The following is a 12,763-nucleotide window of genomic DNA, read 5'->3' on the forward strand; positions in this document are numbered from 1 at the left end:
AGAGTGTTTGAAGGTTTAAATTGAGAATACATTTATTGTGATTTGAAAATAACATATATGAAACCACGTATTCACCATTTCGATGACCCTGCCATTTCTCCGGCAAGACCATCTTGTCGCTAGATTTCTGTGGTTTCTGGTCAAAAAATGCGACACGTGGTTTTCATAGGTATCTTCTGAAATTAATTTAACACAATTCAGGGAGTTCTGTAGCGAGCGAAACAAATGATAGTCTACCGGCATCAGGTCTGGACTATACGATGGATGCATTACAACCTCCTAGCAATATTCTCTCAATTTTTCTCGTGCTATTAAAGATGTGCGGTCTGGTGTTGTTAGTGTGGTATACGACACACTTTCTGTTGTCAGGTCGACCGTTACTTTGGAATTGCTTGGTGCACTCGGGCTAATTATCAATAGTAAAGGTCTGAGTCTATCCTTCTGCCCGGTGGCAGCAGCTTGTTATGCACGACACTCTTCCAATGACACCAAAATACAACATAACTTCCTGGACATTGCCACGTCCTTTAACCACGATCTTTTACGTACATTATTTTCGTAGGTTATCTACTTTTACCACCCGTGATCAGCTGCTTCAGAAATGGTTCGAGTTCATTACGTTTCAGTAGATTCACAGATAGAAATTCGATCGTGTAAATGTTTTTGAGTCAGATCATGTGGTACCCAAACGTCGAGCTACATTTTGTAGCCAGCTTTCTCCAAATGGAATTACACGGTTTAGTGACGAATACTTAGGGAATTGGCGATGTCATGACTGCCTACATGCCGATCTTGGTAGACTTTTGCCAGAATACTATCTACTTTTGCTATAATTGGTCCCCCACTGCGAGGAACATCTTGGGACATCGACATTTCCAGAACGAAAGCGATTGAACCACCTCTTGGTTGTTACTTTCCCATCAACAGCATAAACTTCTTCACGGGCTTGCATAGCAGTTACACCGTTATTAAAATAAAATTGTAAAATATTGCGCAGTTTTGCAAAAAATTGACGCAACTTCACAATACAATCCCTTATGTTTGTTTATAAGAATTCCAACAATTTTGCACATCTACTAGCTTCCAACTCTCAGTTGTCAAATAACGTTAGGTCTGACCCACTGTGACTCATATACTCAGAGATTTGGGACACTGACACTATCTCGTGCTTAAAAGGTTCAATACTTTCTAGACTACCTGATAATACAAAAATAAAATATAAGATATTGTTACCTCCACTCCCTAAAGTGTTTCCTTATGCACAAGATTTTGTTGGTTTTTTTCTGTAGTGATCGTTTCTTCATCATAGCTCCATAATACAGGTTTTGATTTCTAAATTCATATTACTTTTGTATATTAGAGCATCAATTTGAGACGTAAGGAACCAATAAATAAAATAGAATAAAACAGAAAAATAATAATTATTTACCACTATGATGTCGCTAGCATTGGCAACTCCAGACGACGGCCTGCTAGACCCCCTATCTCTAAAAGGCTCTCTTGGAATACGTGACATATTGACTGGCAACACATACAACTCTTGATGCAAGTCACGGGAATAAGTCCCTACGATCTACAGACAATATATGTCCTTAAATCCTTAAATCTTACAGAGTGGTCTACGTACAAAAGAAATTGTTGAAAGATTCTCCTAAAGCAGTGGCAGCTTTTGAGGGAAGTCACACGGAGCACACACTAAAAATTAGAACCTTTATCGCTAGAAACTAATGGAAGTACACTTACCTACTATACTAATTCTTCCCTTAGTTTTAAGCCTTGGTCGTTGATTTGTATACAGACATATTGTATTTGGATTTTGCAATATACTGGATTACAGAACAGAGCGTATTAATAATGTAGAAGAGGCTTATTCGCTTTGGGTGTGGCTTGTAAGATGTGGATTCCCAAAGAACATGTGATGGAGGGCAAACAGTAGTTGAGTGTGGCTAGTTGGACCTTTATTGTGTATTTAGAAACATAGGATTTTTTATTATTATTATTATTACAATTCTAGATTTCAAGAAAGGACCGACCGACACATCTTTTTTGGAATTTGATAGTCGTAAGCTCTGGGAACGAAAGAGGAGCCGTCACATAATTCCATGGAGATAGAATTCTTTTGGTTGATTATTGTTTAGCATCCCTTTCAGCAGCGATACTATATGATGTGAACCTGCAGCTTAACGTAGAATACGAACCATGAATTCCTACCGGGAATCGAACCCAAGTCTCCAGCTCCGAAGAAGTGTACGCCACGAGGGAAAGCAACTGGGATTCTTGCATGAAGTGCGCTCGACAGGATTCGACGTTTAGTACTATGTTGTGACTGACTTAAGAAGGGATTACGCAGATTTGCTGATAAGGAATACTAGTATTTCCTAGGTTTGTAAATGCAGAATACGTCCATTGTAGTGTTGTAAAAATTATTAGTATACAAAAACTAATAGCTTTCCTTACAAAGGTATTACGTTCACTGTAGAAATCTTACTGTATGACTGGACATTGATCTGATCATTGTAGAAAACTGTTCCTACTATTCGAAAGCGAGGAACGGAACAGGAAACAATACATTAAAGCATCTTATCAGCGCTTGTATGGTGGTGTAATCAATTTAATACCAGATTTGAAATGCTGGATAAGTTCCAACTCAGAAAGGAAATGGATTATTTTTTTTTTTTTTTCAATTTTTAATATATTACAGAAGTTTGAAAACAATGATATAACTAGATAAGAAGTCGCACTCAGAAAAGTATGAAGGCTACGGTACTGTTCGTCTCGTATTACATGCAGCAAAAATATTCTTCGAATACTGAATAGAAAATTGTGTTGGAAGAACAAATTATTATTATTATTAAATGAAAAGGAAAACTTTAATGGGCATTCTAGATGGATAGTGGAAGGGATGAACTCGACAGAAATTTATACACGAACTATCAGAATGCCCGTTCTTCATAGGGAATGTTTATGGAAGATATTTGAAAGTTATACGGGCATGTAACACTTTTCTTTAAAAAAAAAAATTCGACACCGGAATTTCATACCCCATTCTTTTTAGGAATCAAATTTCGCAGAATCCTGTCTTATACGAGGGCTGCTGGAAAATTTTCTGGAAACTACTACTAACAATGGCACTAAAGTTCCGCTATTATAAGATTCGGAAGACTAAACCTTTCTATGTTTAAATTATCTTTGATTGTTTGTTTAAGGCTATTCGTTTCTTTTTCACAGTAGTTTGAAGAAGTACCTCAGTAAACAGTGTTTGGAGTGCGTCAACACCTGCTTCAGATGACACAAATCGCTCACTGCGCATCTATTTTTCATGATATATTGTTTGGAAACAAAAAGAACTCATTAGGCGTTAAATCAGAAGACGATTTGGGTTTGTTTTACCATTCATTGGTGATTTCTGGCAAACAAATTATTGTATACCATTGAGCATTTACAGTTCTTAGATCTTCTAAAGCTATGGTTGCTACATGTCTGGTGTAATCAAAGACACAATTATTTAGTTGGCAGTAGTCCTCGGACAACTTTATTGCTTTTGGCTCATTTTGAAACTTCCAGACAGTAGATTGCTGTTTAATTTCGGATTCGCATAAATACATTTCTGCTTTGTCCTCTGTGACGATGTAGTGCTCCAAATTTTACTGACCTCGCTGGAAGTTTTTGAGCATTTCTTTACACAAGCTTGTTTTAGGGCTTCGGTCAAGTTGTGTGAGATCCAACGGCCTAAAATATTTTCGTATGTTGAAGTGACCATGCAAAATCGCATGTATTGGCTTCATGTCAATGTTCAAGGATACTTGAATTTCACGGTATGTCATGTCGATCGATCTCAATCATTTCATGTACTGTATCAACATTACTAACAACAGATGTGGATGGAGGACTTTCACGAAATTCACCACTGAGATTTTTTTTTTCGTTAAAAGCTAAACGAAGTCGCTCGATGAATTGTTTCGATGTAAAGCTATATTTGAAATTATTAATAATAATAATAATAAAATCATTGGCCGAAATTGTTCACGAGAAATTTCAATTTCTCACATGAAATAACTACTTCAAACCTGTGAGAAATAAACGAATAAGCTGAAACAAACAAAGATAATTTAAACATAGAAAGATTTAGTCTTCCGAATTTTATAATAGTGGGACACTAGCGCCACTGTTTGTAGTAGTTTGCAGAAAGTTCTCCAGCAACCCTCGTATACAGCAATATGCACGAAATTTCAGATCCGAGTCCAATGGCCAGATGAGAAAGTTTGGTCATTATTTTTACTTCACAATTCTAAGGCAAACCAAGTATAGGCCAAATGCCTATCGCCAAACAAATATTTGGCGCCCTGACATACAGCCTAGAGTACAAGGAGACTATATGAATCGAATCTGAATGTTGTATTCCTAATCGTTTTAGAGATCTGGTGAACAAACAAGAGAAGTAGCATTTCACAAAGTCCTGTCTTATATAAACTTAGTTTATACGAGATTTGTACAAAATCTCAAGGTTGTACTTTTTAGTTTTAAGAGATCCGGTAAAAGACAAGACACTTACACCTTTCTGGTGTTTGTTGCCAAAATCCCCTCTTATCTACAGCCTAGAATTCAAGAACAATATTTGTACAAAATATCAAGGTTTATGTCTAATAGTTTCAGTGATCTGTTGATAAGTGAGGCAGTGGATTAGCAACTAACAAAATCAAGAATGAAAGATGAAGAAAAGTGAATGGAAGATAGGTTAGACATTTTTCTTCTCACCAATATAACATCTATCATAAGCAGTGAAAGATCTAAATAGAGAAGACGGCATTTCGTTAAAGGACCAGCTGCAGGGTTTGTGGAAAATATTACTCTTGTTACAGAATCTGCTCCAAAAATTAACATATTTTAAAAACTTGAGGCGAAAACTTTTAGAGAGTAAAGGGTGAAATAAAAAGAGATGGTGACTGGACGAGGCTGCATCAGGCATAGAGGTAGGAAGGGACAAAGTAGAACAAGTAGATGGTTTACGATACTCAGGTAACATTATTAGTAGTCATGAAATGCGAATGAATTTCGAACATGAAATAAAATGAATGGTAAGAATGGCAAACTAGTCTTTAGGAAGAATAGCATAACGCGAGTCTTCGCCGAAAGACATACATACTATGAAAGACATACTATGCAAGGACGATGTCAAAAGGCTAGACGCTATCCGGGTGAAGGTATCAACAAAATTGACTGGATTGAAAGGAAAAATGATTACGTGTAACTATTCAGAATAGTAAGAGAGGAAAGAAAAATATTGGAAGTAATTACAAGTGGAAGTGAACCGAACACAAGCTCTCGGTGTGCAAAGCTGTGTCGAACCGAATTCGACCCTCAAATACAGCGAGTATTATTTTTTTTAATGATAAGTTACTTGCCCACCAAATTTCGTTCAGATCTGGCCAATAGTTACCGAGAAGTGAAGTACCACATACAAGTCGAATAGAACCGAACTCAGCCATCAAATATAGCGATCTTTATTTCTTAGACCAGTGGTTTTCAACCTAATTTCCTATCATGACCCCATTTTATCACATCTTCTTGCCAGCGATTCCCTTATAATTTCTGGTTTGTAATAAGCTTGTATGGGATTTTTAATGTATCTATTGCGGAGATCTCACGATATCCATCTATTTCTATAATAGTAGAATCCATTTCAATACACAGTTCTCATCAGTTTCATATCGTACCTCTTTCACTTAAATTGATTTTTAAATATCTCTGCATCTGTTGAAAATGTTGAGTAGACCTATTTTTTGTTGTTCTTAACAGTATGTATAAAAATAAAAATATCACATCATCAAAATTCAAAATAATATTTCGATTCAATTTTTTTTAAGCTGGTACACATTTTTTTTAACACTTTAACGAAAATATAATTATCAAATAATATACATTATTGTGATAAGCTTTGCAACAGCACTTTCAAACTTTCGCCGAGATTACAGAAAAAAGATCTCCTCCAGTTCCTTACCAGAGGGTAGCGTTCCCAAAACTGATGCAACGTTCCCTCTTTATACTGCCATACTGATGCGTTGTAGTAGAAAAGAGGTTGCTCTAGCGTCTCCTGACGACAAATAAATGCGTTGACCGACTTCTTTTATAAAGTTAAGGCCTTTGGGACCCGATGAACCACCTCATTCGATAGCTATAGCGACAAAATGATATTTGTCGAGTAAATTGTTGTACTTCTTGTGTTTTTCTGTTTCCCGGTGGGCAGCCACGTTGCCAGCTTGTGCTGAGGAAGAATCTAGATTTGAAGGGGCGAAGGTGTCGGAACAAGTAAAATTCCATAGAAGTGCTTTTCCTATCTTCCAAGGTATTAGCGTCATACCATCTGGCCTCTTGCCGTCTGCACCCCAACGGTTCACATATAGAAGGAACGCCTGCTGAAATTAGTGCCCTCATGATAATGTTGATGCTGGAGTGGCGTGAATGTCTGCCCGCACTATTGGCACAGGAGAGTCCATGAAGGCCCTTCTTTTTTACGACACTTCTACAGGCAGGACATCTGTGCTGCTCGCAAACATCTGCTCCCAAACGCAGTGCACTGGCAATTCGAAAACTGTCATTGGGAAGATGTAATCCTAAAGATGATGACGGGATAGCATGGAGCCAAGCGCCTGCTTCTGGAGATGATGGATCTGGTTAGAAGTCTGGCCTTATCTTCTGGATTATCGGATGACTGAAGTAGAGCTGAAAGGTGATGATTTATAAGAGGATCGTCCCAAGAGGATTGTAGTTCTCTCTTATCAAGATCAGGGGGATCTGATCCCACTATAGATAACAACTTAGCAATGCTATCGTTGACATCCGAATCCGATACTAGACTAAGATCTTGTTGGAAAATAGTCTCGATCAATGGCTTAGCGCCATAGAATGAAGACAGAAAGGATGAAATAGCCAGGTCCATGGCGCGGGAAATGCCGAGGCCTCCGTGGTTAACAGAAAGGGACGCCTGCAACCAGAAGTTATTGATGAGTGAACAATTCAGGATAGATTCTAGACCGGTTTTCAAGGTGCTGTCATAGCATTCCAGTAGATCAGCAGTAGAATTTAGATTCTAATTATCTAGTGTACACTATTTACCACTTCCGCTTATCTTCGTGCCCCCACGTTGAGAAACCCTGCCTTAGACGATAGGCTACTTGTCCAGCGAATTCCATTCAGATCTGGGTGCGGGAAACCCGGGTTCGATTCCCGGCGGGAGCTCATGTGGTTCGGATTCCACGTTAATCAGTAGGTCCACGTCTCATATAGCCTTGCTGCTGAACGGGACGTAAAAAACAAAAATCAATCAATCAATCCATTCATATCTGCCCACTAGTTACCAAGAAATAAAGCACCACATACAAAACGAGTCGAGTCTGTCCCTGACCGACCCCGGCCACCAAATATATCAATTTTTATTACTTAGACCATGGGTTATTTACCCACTAAATTGGGTTCAAGTGCGGACAGTAGTTACCGAGAAACAAAGTAACCCCCCCCTCTTCATACACACACCTCTCTATCTGCCTACTGGAAAAATGAAATGAAATTTTTGAGCTTTACGTCCCATGGTTATGCCGGCTAGGCTAAAGGAGACGGTGATTATGAGAAATGAATGAAGTGATGGAATGAAGAAAGTGGGAGGAAACCGGAGAACCCGTGGGAACCCACGCACACGGTGTTTGTCCACCACAAAGTTCACTTGGCGGAAGCAGGGCTGCCTACCTAGAGTGAAAGGAGCTAATAAGGAGGAAAATAAGCTTCTGAGACGTGATAGAGTGTGTAATGGAAGAAAAATGAAAGAGAAGGAGCAAAGACTACAACTAATGGGCAGTAATAAAACGAGAAACCGCTACAAGTCAAAGAGTTGTACAAAGCTCGATGAAGAGCCAAGCTGAGAACTGTAGTACATGAAAGCCTGTCACTTCATGGCAGGCTATTTGCCACTGCTCGAATCCTTAAAATGATGATAATGGACAATACTATATAATTGTGTTTCCTTTCAGGAAAATTGTGCAAAATGCAATAATACGCAACTATTTTAAAGCAAACATCAGGATAGACAGCATGTTTAAAATTAGCAACAAATTTCACTTACAAATATAAAATCCCCATTTTTTCTGATTGTTTAATGCCCTGTTATAGTTATCCTACATTTCATTGGAGTCCTGTGTTCAATTCCTACTCAAGGCAATCGAGTGACTCTATTCTGACCTAGAACCGTGAAACAATTTCATATTAACATAGGGAATGAATGTGTATGTATGTGTATAACGTCAATGAGAGCCAGCGTAATGATCAACAAAATATTTCATCTCGCCGACAAGAACTCTTGTAGAGCCAAACGTTTCAATTTAATCTATAATACAAGATGAGCCATGAGTCACTTGACAAAAATGCAATCGAAATGAATTATCTATTAGCTATAAAACTATAAAATTACTACAAGCTCTATCATAACATTAAGTTAGGTTACCTAAATCAGGTGTTCAAAGTATCCTCTATCATTTTCAATGCTCAAATTATATCTTTCAAACAGAAGAACACATCACATTACAAATGTTGGATTATAATTTATCAAATTCAGAAGTAATACGCTCTCTTAAGTGCTCTAGATCTGTATTTCTTTTAGGAAAAGAAAAAAAATACATTTTTTTTTTTTTTTTTCAAGTGTGAACACAAGTTCATTCTTTGATAAGTTTCTGGTCATTGTAAACTAACTTAACTAATTACAAGTGTAACAAAAGTTCAAATTCTTTATGAAACCATATCTTACAACGTATCATTCCCGAACTACCTATTATTCACCAACCGAACCGTAGCATTTTTCTCACGTCAATTAGCTATTGTTACTGTAGTCAGCTGAGAACAATAAATGCTAGTGTCAAGCGACTTATGGTCTAACGCTGTATTTGCTTAAAAATAACAATAATGTATGATTACTCTCTAAACATGTAAGTGTGAATTCAAAAATAAGGACAGTCCACAAAAACGCACACGTGTATTGATGAAAAGTATGAAATCTTTAATTTAATGGCTTACGTTTGAATTAGATTTGACTTAATTTAGCGTTCCTTTCAGCACCGAGGCTATGAGAGACGTAAACCTATAGCTTAAGTGAAATCCGAATCATGCGAGCTCCCCCCAGGAATCGAATCCGACTCTTCCGCGCCAAAGACATGTAGGTAAATATATAGCCAGAGGGAGTTCTTTAACAACCTACAATTATGCCCTTTCGTCTACACGAGGCGGATGATTAATGAATGTAATTATGAAATAGTCGGTGGACTGAGAATGTAAGGAAACGGGAGAACCTTGAGAAAACCACCGGACATGACGTTGTCCACAACGAATTTCCGTGACCTGGGATCGAATCAGAGACTTCTTGTACCAGCCACTAAGCTATTTTGTCCCATCAAAGATGTACAGATCATGTTAACAATAATTATATAACTAGCGCTCATCGGAAGAGCTTCAGTGTTCCCGAATGGTTAGCTGATATGGCCCCGGATTCCATTTACTACTTTTCATATTTGCCCAGCATCTTGAGGCAATTGGGGAGTTACTATACTAAGTTAATTGGCTCCGGTTCAGAAAACAAATAACTACGTTGAAAGACAATATGCTGACAATGTATCACTCTTTTGAACGTTGTGTCTATTGGTAGCCACAACCCATCATGGGCTGTAATGCTAGAGACTTCTTAGTTTACAATTAAGCATCACACACACTGATTTATGACTTAAAAAGTTAGCTTTCATCATAAACAGAAAATCTACGTCTGCAGGCAATGGAAGTGCATTGTTCTTAAAACAACGCAGCACTCAAACTATGAACTCTTAAAAGTGATTTAAAAAAATCAAATACAACAATTATTAATATATCTATTTCTGGAAATATTTTTAATATGTAACGAATTAAAAGTACAATACGCATACTCGTAAAAAAAATCGTCCTTTATTTGATTATTTAGTTATGGTAATTTTCTGTCCAAGACTTGCAATCAATTGCTATTTACACAGTATTTATTATATATATATATATATATTTTTTTTAATTCACAATGAATTGATTTAAATTCTTTTTGCCCAACGCTGAATCTTAACTTACGAATCAGAAACCTGAACAACATATATTTCACACGCTTGTATATAGCACGTCAAGTTGTACCACAATCCCGTTTGATGTAGATCAGTTGATAATTTTTGTTTTCGAAAATGTGACTGAAACTTAGACCACCCATTAACTCAGGAACCGAAAGCCTGCATAACATATTTCACGTTCTTCTATAGCCGGTCAAGATCTACCATCAAACCAAATTTGATTCCGATCGGATGAGTCTTTGCTGTTGTTCTTTCGAAAATGTGACTCAAAATTTTAACGTCCATACCACGCGAACTGAAAGCTTCCACATAATATTTTACATGCGTATATAGCAGGTCATAGTCTACCGCCACACCATGTTTGATCCGAATCGGTTATTTTCCCCCTAAAATATGACTCAAAATTTGACCCCCCGTAACTCGGAAACAACAAGCTTGCGCAACATATCATTTCACACCCTTGTATAGAAGATCAAGATCTATCACTATGCTACGTTTCTTTCCAATCGGATGAATTCGATTGAATTCGTATCATATATAACATCCTTTATAGGACGAAAATAATTCCTTACCAGTTTACTGACCTCCGATAGCTAGCTGGCACTTGGAAATATGCTGCCATAAAAACTTTCACTTGTCTGTCTATTGAACACTATTCTCCCGACTTAAGAGTCGTATTAGAAATCATAGTTTTCAATGTTTTCCATGGAAATCATGATTTTTCATGGAAATGATTAGATGCACTGTACAGACGTTCATTTTTACAGTCAACGTAATATCTCTTCGGAATAGTCATTAGTTTCTGTTTAGAAGTCTACGGGACGATAATCTAAAGATTTCATTTAATTTCCTTTCGTGTAAAGTAAAATCGCCCAAACCGTCCTCAGGCGGCTTCAAAGGAAGCGGAACATCATTGAAGAAAACCACAAGTTTCTTTGTTACATGAGAGGGATATTTCAACAAGTCCTTCCAGTTAACCTGCTGAAAAAGAGCGATGTTGCAATTTTCACCCTCTTGTTTACTGATTCTTCAGTTGGCAGAAAGTGCGTGTGTGATTTTTGCTTTTCAAGCTCTATTATATCTAGTTTTTACGTTACTTTTGTTTTCGTTGTTCTAATTATTCCTTGTTTTTTTTTTCGCTACTTTTGTTCACAATTTTTGTTTTTATTTCTTGTGGTGGACAACTTCGTGTCCGTGGTTTTTTCCGGGTACTTCTGTTTTCTCCCACATTGTCATTCCACCAATTCTTCCATCATCATTCACTTGCCATAATCTTTCGTCTCCCTCAGCTTTAACGGCATAATTGTGGGACGATAAACTGAGATATTTCATTTAATTTTAATTCAATTTTCATATGTTATAATGAAAACAGAAATCAATCATTAGTTTCATTATGTGTGCTTATTTTACTCTTAACTATAGCATATTGTTAATATCGTATAACTTCCATAACGATAACGCTTGTACGAACCAAACATATTAAGTTGTTCGATCCCTCGCCCAACGTATAGGCACTAGTGCTGCAAAAGCCCGATGAGAAAAAAATACAATCTTTCGTTGCCACCTCCAGAAGTCCGTCTTTGAACCGCCCTGTCCATAGCGCTATATAGGATTCCTTTAATGATTGTTATGTTACTGATATTATTATTATTATTATTATTAAATGTATCTATCGTTAATACAAGTTTAGCGATACTAACAACGCATCACCTCGACAACAAACACATGCCGTTTATGGATTATTTGGAATGTTATTTATGAAGGCGCTTAGGGTAAATTTTCTGCTTGAGTACAAAGGAAGCCGGTTGGGGGACCAATAGAACGTCTCGACTTCCTACATAAAGGAGAATTTCCTACATAAAAGTAAATGTTTATATTCTCTTAGCTGCTCTTAAAGATTCCCAGCATTCTAGAAAAATAGACTAATTTTGTATGCTGTTTATATTTATACTGTGATATAACTATTTAAAACCGATATTTCCAAAAAATAGGTGACATCAGGTTGTTCCAGCACTTTACTTGAAATCAGACGAAACATGCAAAGGAAAATTCCATATTTCAACAAAGCTGTCTGTTATTAAAGTATTATATGTTTATAAAATTAGTACGGATGTATAAACATAAGGTACTTTATGATTGGGGAGTTGATTGGAGGTTAGCGTCCCGTTCAGCATATGAGACGTGGACCAACAGCTTAACGTGGAATCCGAGCTATATATGAAGAACACATAATGTGAACAGTTCCAATTTTATCACACGATTGAAGTAAAAATTAGTATTACGACTTCAAGAAATTGTTGATATGTTCGGTCATATTCAGTGAAGAGTTTCTAGATAAAAGTGTCATATGATAAATCAATACTATAAAGGATTATAGCAATAATACATTTACATTTTGGGAGATATTTTAAATTAGTAAATACTTTAGTTCACTATTTAGCGTTAAAGTCTTTGCAGAGTGAATTGATCCCCTTCATTTTGAAATGTTTCTTGCTACAAACACCAACAGTAGAAGTGTCCAAAATTTTATTTTTGTACATTTGTCGCTATTTTTCTGGACGTGAGATGTTCAATTATAATATTCAACTGGTGGATAATTAGACCAAATATATTGGATTTTATTATTTTAAAAAAAATAAATAAAA

Source organism: Thermobia domestica, chromosome 11 (genome assembly GCF_964235325.1).
Source record: "Thermobia domestica chromosome 11, izTheDome1.hap1.1, whole genome shotgun sequence".
NCBI classification, from domain to species: domain Eukaryota; kingdom Metazoa; phylum Arthropoda; class Insecta; order Zygentoma; family Lepismatidae; genus Thermobia; species Thermobia domestica.